We start from the raw sequence: 13811 nt of genomic DNA, 5'->3' as shown, positions 1-13811 counted from the left end.
GAGCCTCGTAACTGTGAAATAAATTGATTTCTTAATTAAAACTCTCCCCAACGCACACAAAACACAGGCTTTGCGAGCATGAAGAAACTAAGTACTCAAGGAGGTTCAAAACCATTAGGACCTTGGGTCTTAAGTTCGATGCCAGGTTGAATGAACATCTGTCTTAACTGGAGCTGGGTGCTTTGAGTTTATATGTGAAGTAGTGAACAATGCAGAAACTTTACCCATGATCGGGATTCAAATCTTAGCTTCATCATTATATGACCTTGACTCAGTGATTACTTAGCCCCTTTAAGACTTAATTTCCTCATCCATAAAATGGAGATAAAAACAACACCCTGCTCCTGCAGTTGCTGTGATGAGTAAATGAGATAAATCGGGCTTAGTTCAGTGTGTGGCACATATTACAATTAAAATTGTCATTATTTCAATCACCGTCATTCATTGATTTGGGCTTTCTAAATTATTATTATTATTTTTATTTGGGGTTTTAAGGAAATTCAAAGCCTAATAAATATTAGGCCGTATAAATGGGTTTTTTAAAGATTTTATTTATTTATTTATTTGACACAGAGAGAGAGAGAGATCACAAGTTGGCAGACAGGCAGGCAGAGGGAGAGGGAGAAGCAGGCCCCCCGCTGAGCAGGGAGCCCGATGTGGGGCTCGATCCCAGGACCCCGGGGTCATGACCTGAGCTGAAGGCAGACGCTTAACGACTGAGCCACCCAGGCGCCCCAGGCTGTGTAAATGTTTATTAATATATGAATGAATTCTAATCGGAACCAGGTTCACCATCTTATTAACACGTACCTATAGCCCATCCGCGGACTGTTTTCTTTTGCACTTAGGAACTGCGACAAAGATACCAGATGCACCTCTCAGGAGCATCAGAGGGCAGGCAAGTGGTGAGGATCATATAGTTAGCTTTTTAAAAAAAGATATTATTTATTTATTTGTGTGCTGAGCAGGGATCCTGACATGGAGCTTGGGATCATGACCTGAGCCGAAGGCAGATGCTTAACCGACTGAGCCACCCAGGCGCCCTTTATAGTTAGCTTTTGCATTTATGCTTCTGAAGCAGCTGAAAAATGAAAGAAATCTCTAACATTTCAGGAAAAGAGATAAGACCAAGAAAGTACAGAGAAGGATCAAATGAGAATTTTTTTTAATAACTGGAGTATTTTTAATTAACCTGGAATCTATATGACATCAAATATACGTTGAGAATAGGAGAAGGGTAGGTGGAGTCCATTTTCAGCTGGAATTCTTAGTGTCTGCTCGCTGTGTTAATATCCAACAGGTACACAAATGCGAAAATTGATATAAAATTCCTTTTCAAGCTGCCCTGATGATGCCCCGAGCAACTAGGGTATCTAGATAATGCAAGGAAGAAATCACTTAGAACTCTGCTGGGTTACACAGTTGAAACATCTAGTTGGTTTAATTTTTCACTTCTCACCAGGTTTCTTGGGTGACAGGCAGACAAAACCCAAATTTGCATTTTTTTTCTTTTCATTTCTTAAATCTGATATAATGCTTTTAGAAATGGAAAAGGTCATGATCAATTTGTCACACGGAAAGCAAGAGACATTTTGTACAAAACCAACAACACCAAGCTTCAGCTTTGAGAATGAGTCTTGATGGAAAGTCAGCTGCCTCTGATTTTCGCACAATCACTTCTTTTATTTTTATTAGTAGGTGGACCTTGCATATGAGTTGCTTCTTGTCCACTTTTCCCCCAAAGGACATTATCTCATTTGCTCCTCCAAACAACTCCTTGAGATGAATGAAGTAGGTAAAACCGTGTTTTCATTTTAGAGATAAGAAAACAGAGGGAGAGAACTGGTTAGTGAATTTCAGGTCACATAGATGACAAATGATCGTGTTTAGACTAGAACCCAAATTTCTCACTGAGAGTCTGAAACTTTCACTATACCACGGGGCTTCCTTCTGCCCTCACTGCTTTACACATTTTCCTGAACTGGTCCATCATGGTGAGCCTCATGAAAAGAAAAATTCTTCTGACAAAATTATCCAAAATTATTGGAATCTTCTAAAAGCCTCCTTAAATTAAAATATATTTGTCTTCCCAGCCTCCCACCACCTTCCCTTCTGTCTTGTCATTCCCTCCAAAACTCATAATGAAACTGCAAAATCTAATAAGGAATTTGCTTTAGGCATCAAGGGCCTTTTCTCAAATGTCTCTCTAATTTCATTGGTTCTCCCTGTTTAAAGGGTAATTCCCTAAACACAGTGTTATATTCTGGGTGGAAGCCTGGGATGGAAAAAAGGATGTTAGAAAAACCGGTGAAATCTGAATAAAGCCCAGAGTTTAGTTAGTAGTCATGTACCAGGTGTTAATCCTTTCATTTTGAAAAGTGTGTTATAGTTACATGAGACACTAACGTGAGGGGTAACTGGGTGAAGGGTGTATGAGAGCCCTCTGTATTGTTTTTGCAACTTCTCTGTAAATATGAAATTATTCCTAAATGAAAACTGGTATATCTCACCTGGAACCATATATCCATATATGTATATGGTTTATCATTATTAGTACCATATTTTTACTTTCCTCTCTACTTTATGTAATCCCATGTTGGTAGGCAGTGGAGGAGGTGAATCAAGAAAAGAAAAATAGTCTCCAAAAATAATTTTCAACCTCGCTTTCTCCTTTGAAACACCTACCCAGCTGCCAGCAAATGTTTCTTGGAGCTGTAAGCACATGGCATCAGCCTGAAGAATAAGCTTTGTATTGACATTGGAAGTTAAAGGAGTAGAAAGCTGCCCACTGATTCAAGAAGATAAACAGTGAGTATCACATACCCTCCCACCTGCCAACAGGCTGCCTGATCTTTTCCCTAAATCAAAGTTCATAAGCTATACACTGACGGCTTGAAAGGGGAGAAGATTCTCAAAGCAAACCCCGTCTTTAAAGAAATTTGTAAACCATATAAACCACCCTCCTTCTTCTTATGAACACCCTTCGCACCCAGAAGCCCCGGTAAAATTCTTCATTTCCAGCAGGCTGCCTCTGAGTGGCACTTGTCAGGATCATGAGGTACGGGATTGTGACAGAGAAAGGGAAATATGCTAAGAAATCTAGATTGGAATTGCGTTGGCACTAAGGCTACTAATGGTACTATTGAGCCAGGAACCACATTCTTTCTGAAACTTTCTCCACCCCACCTCTCCTGTCTTTTGAGCAAAACTATCAGAAGAAAGAGGAGGAGAAAAGAGGCTAAGGGATATATCGTGTTTTTACCATAGAGACAATGGTCCTACAAAACAAGTCCTTTGAGATGTTCTCTCTCTTTTTTAAAGATTTATTTATTTATTTTAGAGAGAGAGAACATGCAAGAGGGGGCAGAGGGAGAGAGAGAAAGAATCCTCAAGTGGACTACCTGCTGAGCGCAGAGCCTGACATGGGGCTCGATCCCAGGACCCTGAGATCATGAACTGAGCCGAAATCAAGAGCCGGCTGCTCAACTGACTGAGCCACCCAGGTGCCCCTCTTTCTTTTTTTTTTTTAAGTGAAATTATAGGCATTTATATTTATTGTGATTACAGATATATTTGGATGTATTTCTATCACCCTTTTTTGCATCTTTTTTTTTTAAGTTTTTATTTAAATTCCAGTTAGTTAACAGATAGTGTAATATTAGTTTTGGGTATACAATATAGTGATTCAACACTCCCATGTGACACCTGGTGCTCATCACAAGTGCCCTCCTTAATCCCCATCACCTATTTAACCCATTCCCCCACCCCCGTTCCCTCTGGTTAACCTTCAGTTTATTCTTTAGAGTGAAGAGTCCGTTTCCTGGTTTGTCTCGCTCTCTTTTTTCCCCTTTGCTCATTTGTTTTGTTTCTTAAATTCCACATATAGTGAAATTATATGGTATTTGTCTTTCTCTGACTGACTTATTTGGCTTAGCATAATAGTCTCTAGCTCCATCCATGTTGTTGCAAATGGCCAGATTTCATTCTTTTTTTATGGCTGAGTAATATTCCATTGTATATATTACCCCCTCTTCTTTATCTATTCATCAGTCGATGGACACTTGCCTGTTTCCATAATTTGGCTATTGTAGACAGTGCTGCTATAAATATCAGGGTGCATGTATCCCTTTGAAGTAGTGGTTTTGCATTCTTTGGGTAAATAACTAGTAGTGCAATTGTTAGATCATAAGGTAGTTTTATTTTTAACTTTTCAAGGAATCTCCATACTGTTTTCCAGAGTGGCTGCACCAGTTTGCATTCAGTACCTGGGCTCAGCTGCAGGGAGCCATCCTGACCCAACCCTCCTCCTCAGATAGCTTCTTTTGACCATTGAGTGTCATGCTTAGGGTTTTATTAGCTAAAAGCCTTCGAGGAGCATCTGGGTGGCTCAGTCAGTTAAGCGTCTAACTCTTGATTTCCACACAGGTCATGATCTCAGAGTTGTGAGATTGAGCCTCACGTTGGGTTCTTCTGTTTCTTCCTCTCCCTCTGCCCCTCTCCCCCACCCCATCCCCATTTACCCACGTGCCCTCTCTCTTTAAAAATTAAAAATTAAAAAAAGCCTTTGAGTTTGTATCTGCATAATTCTTGATGTATTACCCAATGTGTGTTTTCCTTCTAGGCATTTCCTTTTATTCCATTACCCTTCCCCCATTCAGGCTGATTCATTCAGAATCAGCATCTATTGCCTCAGAGTAGGGACATCACAGGATAAGTAATGGGAGAAAGAAAGGAGTCAATTGTTGGCTTTTAGAGCTCAAATACCTATCAGTGTGAGCCTGGATGAATAAGTTGTGATATCTTCCCAGGGTAGAATATCGTACAGCCATCAAAATGAATGATCTAGAGTCCCACACAATGTTGATGAAGTTAGCAATATGATACTAGGTGAAGAAAATGAAGTCCTGAAAGACTTTCATAAGACTTGATACCCCTTTAATAAAATTAAAAACAACCATGACTTTAAATATGACTTTTTGTAAGATATGTAGATGCAATAAAATGATATAAAAAGAAAGCAAGAGAGTGATAAGCATGGGACTCAGGATAATGGTTACATCAGGTAGGGGGAGTAGGGGGAGGAAGGGGTAAGCTTCTAACTTTCTAGTCTGTGCTTTGAATGGGCCATTCTGAGTGTCTATCACAATTATTAAAGATAAATATCTAGCTAAATCAAAGGGGGTCATGTGTGGACCGATGATGAGGGTGTATCTCGAAACAAGGATTATGATGAATCCATTTCTTCCAAATGGGGGAGTCAGGGAGTCAGCAAGGAGCCCCGAGTGGATGTTCTGTGTCTGACACTTCACTAAGAGGAGTTCTGGGAGCAGGAGGAACCGTGGGCTTCCCAACTAGTTTGGAGAACCCAAGAGGAGACTGATCTTGTGGGCTTAGGAAGGACACAGAAGTAATTACCCACAGCTCAGAGGTATGTGGGATCAGAAGAAGTGACTACAGATGGGCCTGAGGTAGCCCCACTGAATTTCCTGCAGCTGCAAAGGGACAGAGAGGACAACGCTGTGACCCATGGGCCCAAGGAGCGTGGACTTTAAGAGAGAGTTGGACATGGAGGAGCCCCATGGCAGGGAAGAAGGGACAATGCAACAGTGACCTGCTTGAATCCACAGCCAAGGACCAGGCAGAAGGCCTCAAATGCCAGTAGATTCTGGTATTTCCCCCCACCAACCCCACATACGCATCTCCTCAACCCCATTTGGGGCAAACTCTGGAAGCTCCTCAGAACTTAGATACAACTCTGGAGAAAGGGGAGGGACCCGAAATGACTGGGAGGACCAGAAGTGCCTATGCGTGAGAGTCTACCAAGGGCTTGAAGGAAGACTTGACATAGACATTAGGTTGTGTTAAGAAGATTTCTTACACAACTGAGCTTGTGGCCTAGGATATGCAACCCCTGCATGGATTTGCTGTCCAGTCAATCCCAATGGCTACCCGGGAATATGAGATATGGCAGCAAGGCATACAGATTAGCCTGGCCTTTGTGTCGTAACTGGCTGTGTGAACTTTGGCAAATCTCTGGACCTTAGTCTCATTTATATAAAATAAGACTGGTGCCTAGAACCTAGGTCAAGCTCTGACCTTGCCAGTAGCTCACTGCGTGACCTTGGATGCATCTTTTTCCTTCTCTGGGTTTCTGGTTCCTCATCCATAATACAAGGGAAATAGATGAAGTCTACCCCTACCTCTTCAGCTCCAACCATCTATAACTGAACTTTCCTATGGGCTTCTTTGGACTTCAGATACACTAGACACAACTAATATTCTCTGGTTTCACTAACTATTAATGTGAAGATAACTCTTGCTTTCTTCTAAAACGTTTAGAGCCAAACTGGGTTTATAGAGGGTCATTTATCCAAATCTATAGCCTGTCACTCAGGTGGCCAGAAACAGCTGAGATGTTAATATTTAACCATGAATAACCAGCAGGATTCCTCTACAGAGCTAAATACAGTCCCTTTTTGTTATTTTTCTAAATATTATTGGCTTGGCTGTCTCTGCTTGAGAACAGTTTCTAGGGTCATGAACACAATCAGACAGCCCTCCTCTCCTACAGCTACCTCTAAAGAGGGACGGTGGGTCTATTTATTATTTTAGGAGTCTGTGTATTATTTTTGGCCCCCTGCCTATTTTATTTATTTGCCTGTGAAACACCATGAAGATGGGGAGGTGGGTAGAATGAGGCATGGTGGGCACTGATCTGGTGAGCTAGGAATCTGGGGGTAGGGGAGCCAGGGGATTCACTGTCAGGGGGGATGGGGAAAAGGAAGAGAGGCAGTGATCATACCAAGCCACGTGTAGACAAATGGCCTACCATCGTGAACACACGAACACACGGATGGGTAGGATAGTGAGGGGTTCAGAGCACAGACCTCAGATTCAGATAGACATGGGTCTGAGTCTTGAGTTTCTAGCTGTGCGAGCTTCCTGACTTGTAAAAGATGGGAGGATAGTAAAATAACAGTGCCTCCCTCATATGGTAGTTTGGAGGCCAAAATAAAAGAAGACGTGTAAGCATATACTTAGTATTATGCCCAATACGCAATGAGTACCTAGTAAATAATAGTGGCCTGATTATTTTTTAAAAGATTTTATTTATTTATTTATTTATTTATTTATTTATTTATTTATTTGAGAGAGAGAGTGAGTGAGTGAGAGAGAGAGAACACGAGCAGGGGTGGGGGGGAGGGAGGAGCGGCAGGCCGAGGGAGAAGCAGACTCTTCGCTGAGCAAGGAGCCCAATGCGGGGCTTGATCTCCGGACTCCAGGATCACGACCTGAGCCGAAGGCAGACGCTTAACTGACTGAGCCACCCGGGCGCCCCAATAGTGGCCTGGTTATGAAGAATGAATCGCAAGTCCACAGAATGCTCAAACGAGAAGGGACCCCTGAGATCATGTACCTCAGTCCTTTGATGGTTTAGATGAAGATGCCGAGACCCAGAGAGGTAAAGGAACTTGTCTGAGGGCACACAGAGCTAGCTAATGACAGCACCAGGACCGCGGCCTGGTCTCCCAAAGTCAGCTTCTGAGATCTTTCACCCCACGGCACTAATCTACGCAACTTGCCAGAATTGTGATGAGGCTCGCTTCGCTCTTCTGTGTCCCGTCACCCTCCTTTCCCTATTCGGGTCTGAGTCCAAAAGCCTGGGCAGATCTCAGGCCCTTGGAGCCTGCCTGTCCTGAGGGAAGCTCAGGGCCAAAAAGAGCGGCAAGAGCAGCTTCCTCGGCAGCCAGGACTGGTTTCTTCTGTGCACACCTCGGGCCAGGCCCTGTACCGGATGCCTCGCTCTCTACCCAGGCAGCCTGCAGCAGTGGCCGGTGCTCCTGGCTTCAGGGCTGCCCTTACCAGTGAAACACCCTGTTGTTTTTCTCCGGAAGATCACGGGGTGCTTTTTCTCCATTCAGTTTCTTCTCACCACCACCAGCAATAGAGATGCCATGTTGTGATGCACTTCGGGTGATATCCGAAGTAGTGAGTTCCTGGCCCAGCATGGGCAGATAACCACGTGAAGGCCCACGAGTGCTGGGCACTGAAAGCCTTCTGCGGTCCCAGCCATGAACCCTTTGGCTGTGGACTGTGTGGAGAGTCCCGGGGTCCCAGGTGGGGGGGGGGGCAGGAGTGGTAGAGGCTGCAGGGGACCCTCAGGGAAGCCTGGGACGGCGGCAGTTTTCCCAGCGTCAAGGAAGTATTTCACCCCTCGAACAACGGTACAACCGTACCAGAGCCAAGTGCAAAATGTCAGCCTGGGTGTACTCAGGTAGGGCTTTAGGCCTGGGGTTAAGGGGGGTGGGGGGTGCCAGCCAGAGCTGGGCCTGGCCCTCTAGAAGCCCACGTGGTAGACAACTGTGCCCACGCCAGGCTTCCAAGACAGCTGGGCAGAAGCGTGAAACCCCAATCTGCGGGCGACAGCAGTGCGTTCACTATTCCCAAGGCTGAGGAGGCTCCTTGCGGCCCCCACCTTGGCCTTCAAGGGCTTCACCTGACAAACAAGTCAGGAGCCTTTAGACATCGCGCTCGCTACTTTTGAGACAGGCTGTCCTTTTTTTTTTGGCAAGGGATGGATCTAGCATTGTTTTGAATAGGAACTGAAGGGAAAGATGCTTGCTCCGCGGACACCAATATTTATTTTAACCCCGATGATCTGCCGTATAGTCACTCTCCTTCTCATCTTACGTGGTGAGGCATTCCAAGAAACTGCGGGAGCACTGGATCTCGAAGTGACTCTCCAAAGGCATATTTAGCCCATGTTGTTTTGGAAAAAAAAAAAAAAAAAAAATTGTCGAGCTTGTCAAATGGGCTGCCTGAAGATGATAATTAAATTAAATGAAATTAATCCCAAGAACTACTATTATGGGATTGGCTGATTACATAGGTAGCTAAGACCCACTAACTACCATTTTCCCTGCTGGACTCAAAAAACGGCATTTTTGTTATGTACGAAGAAGTAGTAAGAGGGGGCACAGCCCTGTCCACAGAAGGAACTCCTCTTTACATGTAGCGCAAATCGAGGGGCAGGACAGAGTCCCCGAGTGTGTGCTCTGGTCTGATTGCCCGCCACCCCCCCGCCCCCGCTCGGCCCCGAATGCTCCTTGCTGTTCTGTGCCACAATTAATCAAGCTTTCTAGGTTTTAGTTAATTTCAGGACCCCAATAAATTGGTTTGTACTGGCATTAGTCCAGCCCTGCTAATTTCACAGCCGTGTGCTTGGAAACTGCTGCAAGTTTGCACAGGACTTAGCAAGCAGGGAGCGGGGGCCGAAAGCATAAAAGAAACTCTTGTTTGGTTTAAGTTCCATTAATATTGGGGAAAGCTGAACTCTAAGTGACAGAAAAACATGGTTGAGCACACAGACTTGGTAGCTGGGAGTGGGTTTCTCTGGGTTCTTTGTACCCTCCCCCAGCTCATGGTGGATTTGAAAACAATAAAATTAAATAAACCCAAACCTTAGTTTGACATTTCTCTTTGTCTGATTGTTCTCGAGTTTTTGTCTCTGATTTCACAAGAGTCCCTTGAGGAATAAGCACTGGAGCCCATAATCTAGTAAAAGGTTCATTTGGGTTTCAGCTTTTTATTTTTAAAGATATGATTCTTGGAGTTTTTTTTTTTTTTTTTCAATTACAGGCAGCTTTTATGACTGAGAGGTTACTGGGGAAATTCAAAAGCAGCGAGAGGAGGGGTCTCTAATGAGAGCAGACAGTTGGGGCTGCCCGTGTAAATTAGCTGCTATGGAGAAGTAACCCCAACTACCAAATCTTTCTGGCTTCCAGAGGCTCAGCGATGTCTCTGACACTTGGCTTCTAGAATGCCCTGCAGCCAGAGAAACACAGGTTGGAAGGGGCCAATAGGCTGAGTGAATAGGCACCTGGGATATGATCTGACAAGGACTGCTTGAACTTGAAGGAATCCGAGAGATCAGAGAGTTCCACTCTTGCATTTTACAGATGGGAAAACTGAGGCCCATGGGAGGCAGAAGGCTGGGATACGACCTCTCTGAGGCAGAGACAGGACTAGAGCCAAGAGTCCTAGTTCTCAGGTCAAGGATAAGGCCGGGTTCTGCTGTTCCTCTTGTGTCAAGAACATCATATTGTCTCCAACATGAAGAGGGGAAAAAAAGACGTGGACACTTGGTTATAGGGCCAACGTGCGAGTGGCTGTTTAGATTTTCAGATTGTCTTGGCAAAACCCTCTGGACGTGCAGATTCCTTGCTAGGTTTTAAAATGATCTAAACACAGAAAACTGGAGATGAGTGTTCGACTCTGTCTACATGATGCCTAAACAGACAGTTGATTCAGTCAAAAAATATTATTCATGTTGCTGGTTTGGCAAACGGTATCAGTTGGTGGACTGAATCTTTTACTTTTTAACTCCTTGAGAGGCAGTATGGGGTGGAAAAAAAAGCCGTAGACTGGCTGTCAGAGAACCTGGCTTCCAGACCCAGTAGAACCACTTATACCCCGCCCCGCCCCACCTCCCCGAGCCCCGGGCCTTAGTTTCTCCCTTTCTAAATTAGTCTGGTTTGGACTAAGGTGTCTCTAAGATGCCTTAGAACTTTTGTCTTCGAGGGTACTATTGTATATATACTCAGTCATTTTCCAGTATGGGATGGGAGAGGGTGACATCCCTGCTTGTGGTCTTTGCCATCTGCGAATCTGCACGAGGTCAGCAGCCCTGCATTTCTAGTGTGAGAAGAGCTTTCTGGATGTAATTCCCAGCCTACTTCCATTTCACTCCCAATGTGGCTTCTAAACAGGCAGCTCACTGCTCTCCCTGGCCCCCTCCCTTCGGCTCCTTCCCCTCGAGAGAAAAGGAGTCCAGTATTCAGTTGACAGGAAGGACTCAGACAGCAGTCCTGACAGGAGGGCCTGTACTTGGTCATGTGACCTCATCAGGCCAGTGCCAACCCTTCATCAGCCCACACCTCCCTCCCAGATCACCCATGCCCAAACGCTGCATAATTGGCCTGTGGGATTTTTAAAAAGAGGTAGGGAACAAGGAAGTAGTGTTGACTTAATGATGGGTTCCATGTCAGGTGTTGAATCCGACTCTTTCTGGTTGATTTCTGACTCTTAGCCTGGGAACAAGAGCTCCTGGCTTCTGTCCCCTGACCATCCCATTTACTCGCTGAAGCTTTTCTGAGTGGATTCAAGCCAGTGGTGTTCTGGCATCAGCTCTCACCAGCTTGTGAGAGGCAACCGGACACATCTCTCCCTGACTCCACACTCAGGGGCAACCCATCAGTAGTTTGAGATCGGCCATGTTGGGGATATTTACATAACAGAAACCGGAAATTGCTACAAATCAGGATTTTTTTTTTCCTCCCAGGGAGCCAATTACACAGTTATCACGGTACAGCGTGGTTCAAACCCAAGTGCCTCGAGGGGCTAGAAAAGTCCTCTGAGTGACTAGGACAGGCCTTCCGGTAACAACGGGAACAGTCGGGAGCGATGGGCACCGTGACAATTGGTGAGCATAACATACTGTGTTAAGAGCAGCGGTAAATACTCTTCTTCCAGCCTATGTTACAGGGCAGAGAGGTCAGCCCCACATTGCCAGCAATTCCAATTTTTCAAGAGAAACCAGAAATCAAGATTTTTGTGTGAAATCTCCGAAAGATGAAGATTAAAGATGGTTTAGGACCAATTCAAAATTTGAAAAAAAAAAAAAAAATCCCTCTTCAATCCAGGCAAAACCTGCGGGCTGGCTCTCCTGGACCTTGGGGTCAGCAGTTTGCCATCTTGGCTCTCTGGACCCTCTGTTTCCTGCTCTTATTCCCTGGGTTAGATCTCTGATGCTGAGGGGCCGGTATCCCATCCGAATGAAAAGCAAACTTGCATTCCTCGTGAACTGAAGGAATAAGGGAATTTCAGATCTGAGAGTATCCAGGTGGCTTCTTGTGATTCTACTCTGACTACTGTCCTGTTTCTAGTCCATGTGTCATGAAGCTACAGAAGAGGATGTCAGGCCCAAATGTGCGTCTAACGTTTTACAATATTTTCCTGGCACGTTTTATGACAATACCCAGCGCTCGTGCACCTGTCTGTGAGGAGAGCATGTCTTCCATTTTGGCATCAGCCTCTTAACTGTTCCACTGGAAGGCATGTTGGCACTCTACTCTCCAACTCACTCCCTGCCTAGAACAGGGTGGGAAATTGGGCTAATTATTGGTTTTCTCTTCCTGTTTTTATCCCCACTCTCTTCTAAAGACAGGCAAACTGAAGCTTGAGTAGCTAATAGAGGATTTTACTGAATGGGGAATAACTCTCACATTTGGACTCAGTGGATGGGGGCGGGGAGGGAAGAATGAGGATGGAAACAACTAATGAGTGCCTACTGTATGTCAGGCATCATGTCAGGCACTGAATCTCCATCGCAACGTTCTTGTCCTCCCCTTTTTACATATAAGGAAGCAGACTCCAAAGAGGTAGATGACTTGGTGGGATTCAAATTCAGGTATGCTTGATTCTAAAAGCTTTGGTTCTTTTGAGTGCATCATGCCACCTCCCCGAGGAGAGCTAGATGCTGTGGTCAAGACAATGAGATAATCACTTCTGTTCGTTCTCTTGAAAAAATACTAGTGGATAGTTCTGCTACCTTGCTTTAGAATAAAGACAGATAACCTGGGATGTTCCTGGTGGTTCTAGGGAACTGTGGGGACCCGGGGGGTCCTATAGTAAGCTCTCTCAGCCAAGGCAGTCTAAAGCAATGAAAGGTTCCATAGCAATAGAGCTTCCAGAAAGACGGCTTCTATCCCACCATGTTGCATTTTTCTATGCACAATATAACACTTGGACATATTATATCTCCAGTTTGTTTTAATGACATCCCTGGTTAACAAGTTTTACACACCTCTGTAAGACTACTCAAAAATGTAGTTAAACGATATGAAACAAACCTCTGATCAGAAGTGGGTGTATGTTATGCTCTGTCCTTTCAACTCATTCATGGTAATTGTGGGCATCCTACAATTTTGGATGAAGGAATGCACCCTCTTTCGTTTTTTGGATATTTACTATAATCCTGCACACTATGATGAGCTTACCATGGATTTTAAAATAAATACGTTCCATGAAATTTTCTATAAGCCAAATCTTGCCTTTTTGATGGCCTTTATGATAAACCTGGAAGTGTGTTCCTTGGAAGTGTTTCATTTAAAATATTTCCACAAATATCTTAAAATCACTTAAAAGGAAAATCATTTCTATAAAAACATTGTCAGATACAATACAAAGCACCAATAAAAAAATACCTTGGGTTCTCTTTGTGGGATACAAGCATAAATGGAAAATGACAGCTTAACTAACAATAATACACGGAACAAAAAAAAATAACCCATGACTACTTCTATTAACTCGGTTTCTGAGATTCTATAAAGCTACTCTCTCTGTTCACTTCTGTGGTTTTCTAAAATTCTAGGAAACAGAATTGTTTTTACTGGTGGTATCAGTCAGGATTGGCCAGGTTAGGCTGCAAAAATAAGCAACCTTCAAATCCCAGAAGCTTAATTCACAAAGTTCCATTTTTTTTTTAAAGATTTTCATGTATTTATTCATGAGTGGCAGAGGCAGAAGGAGAAGTGGGCTCCCCGTGGAGCAGGGAGCCCGATGCAGGACTCAATCCCAGGACCCTGGGATCACAACCTGAGCTGAAGGCAGATGCTTAACCAACCGAGCCACCCAGGCGTCCAACATAAAGTTCCATTTATTACTCACTTCAGATATCCAAAATGAGTCCGTTGCGGGCTGTATTCATCTTAGTCATTCAAAAACCCGGGCTTCATTTGAATACATGTATT

This window comes from Mirounga leonina, unplaced genomic scaffold, assembly GCF_011800145.1.
Source record: "Mirounga leonina isolate KUSES-001 unplaced genomic scaffold, KU_Mleo_1.0 Mir_101664, whole genome shotgun sequence".
Classification (NCBI taxonomy): Eukaryota; Metazoa; Chordata; class Mammalia; order Carnivora; family Phocidae; genus Mirounga; species Mirounga leonina.
This window is presented reverse-complemented; position numbering follows the sequence as displayed.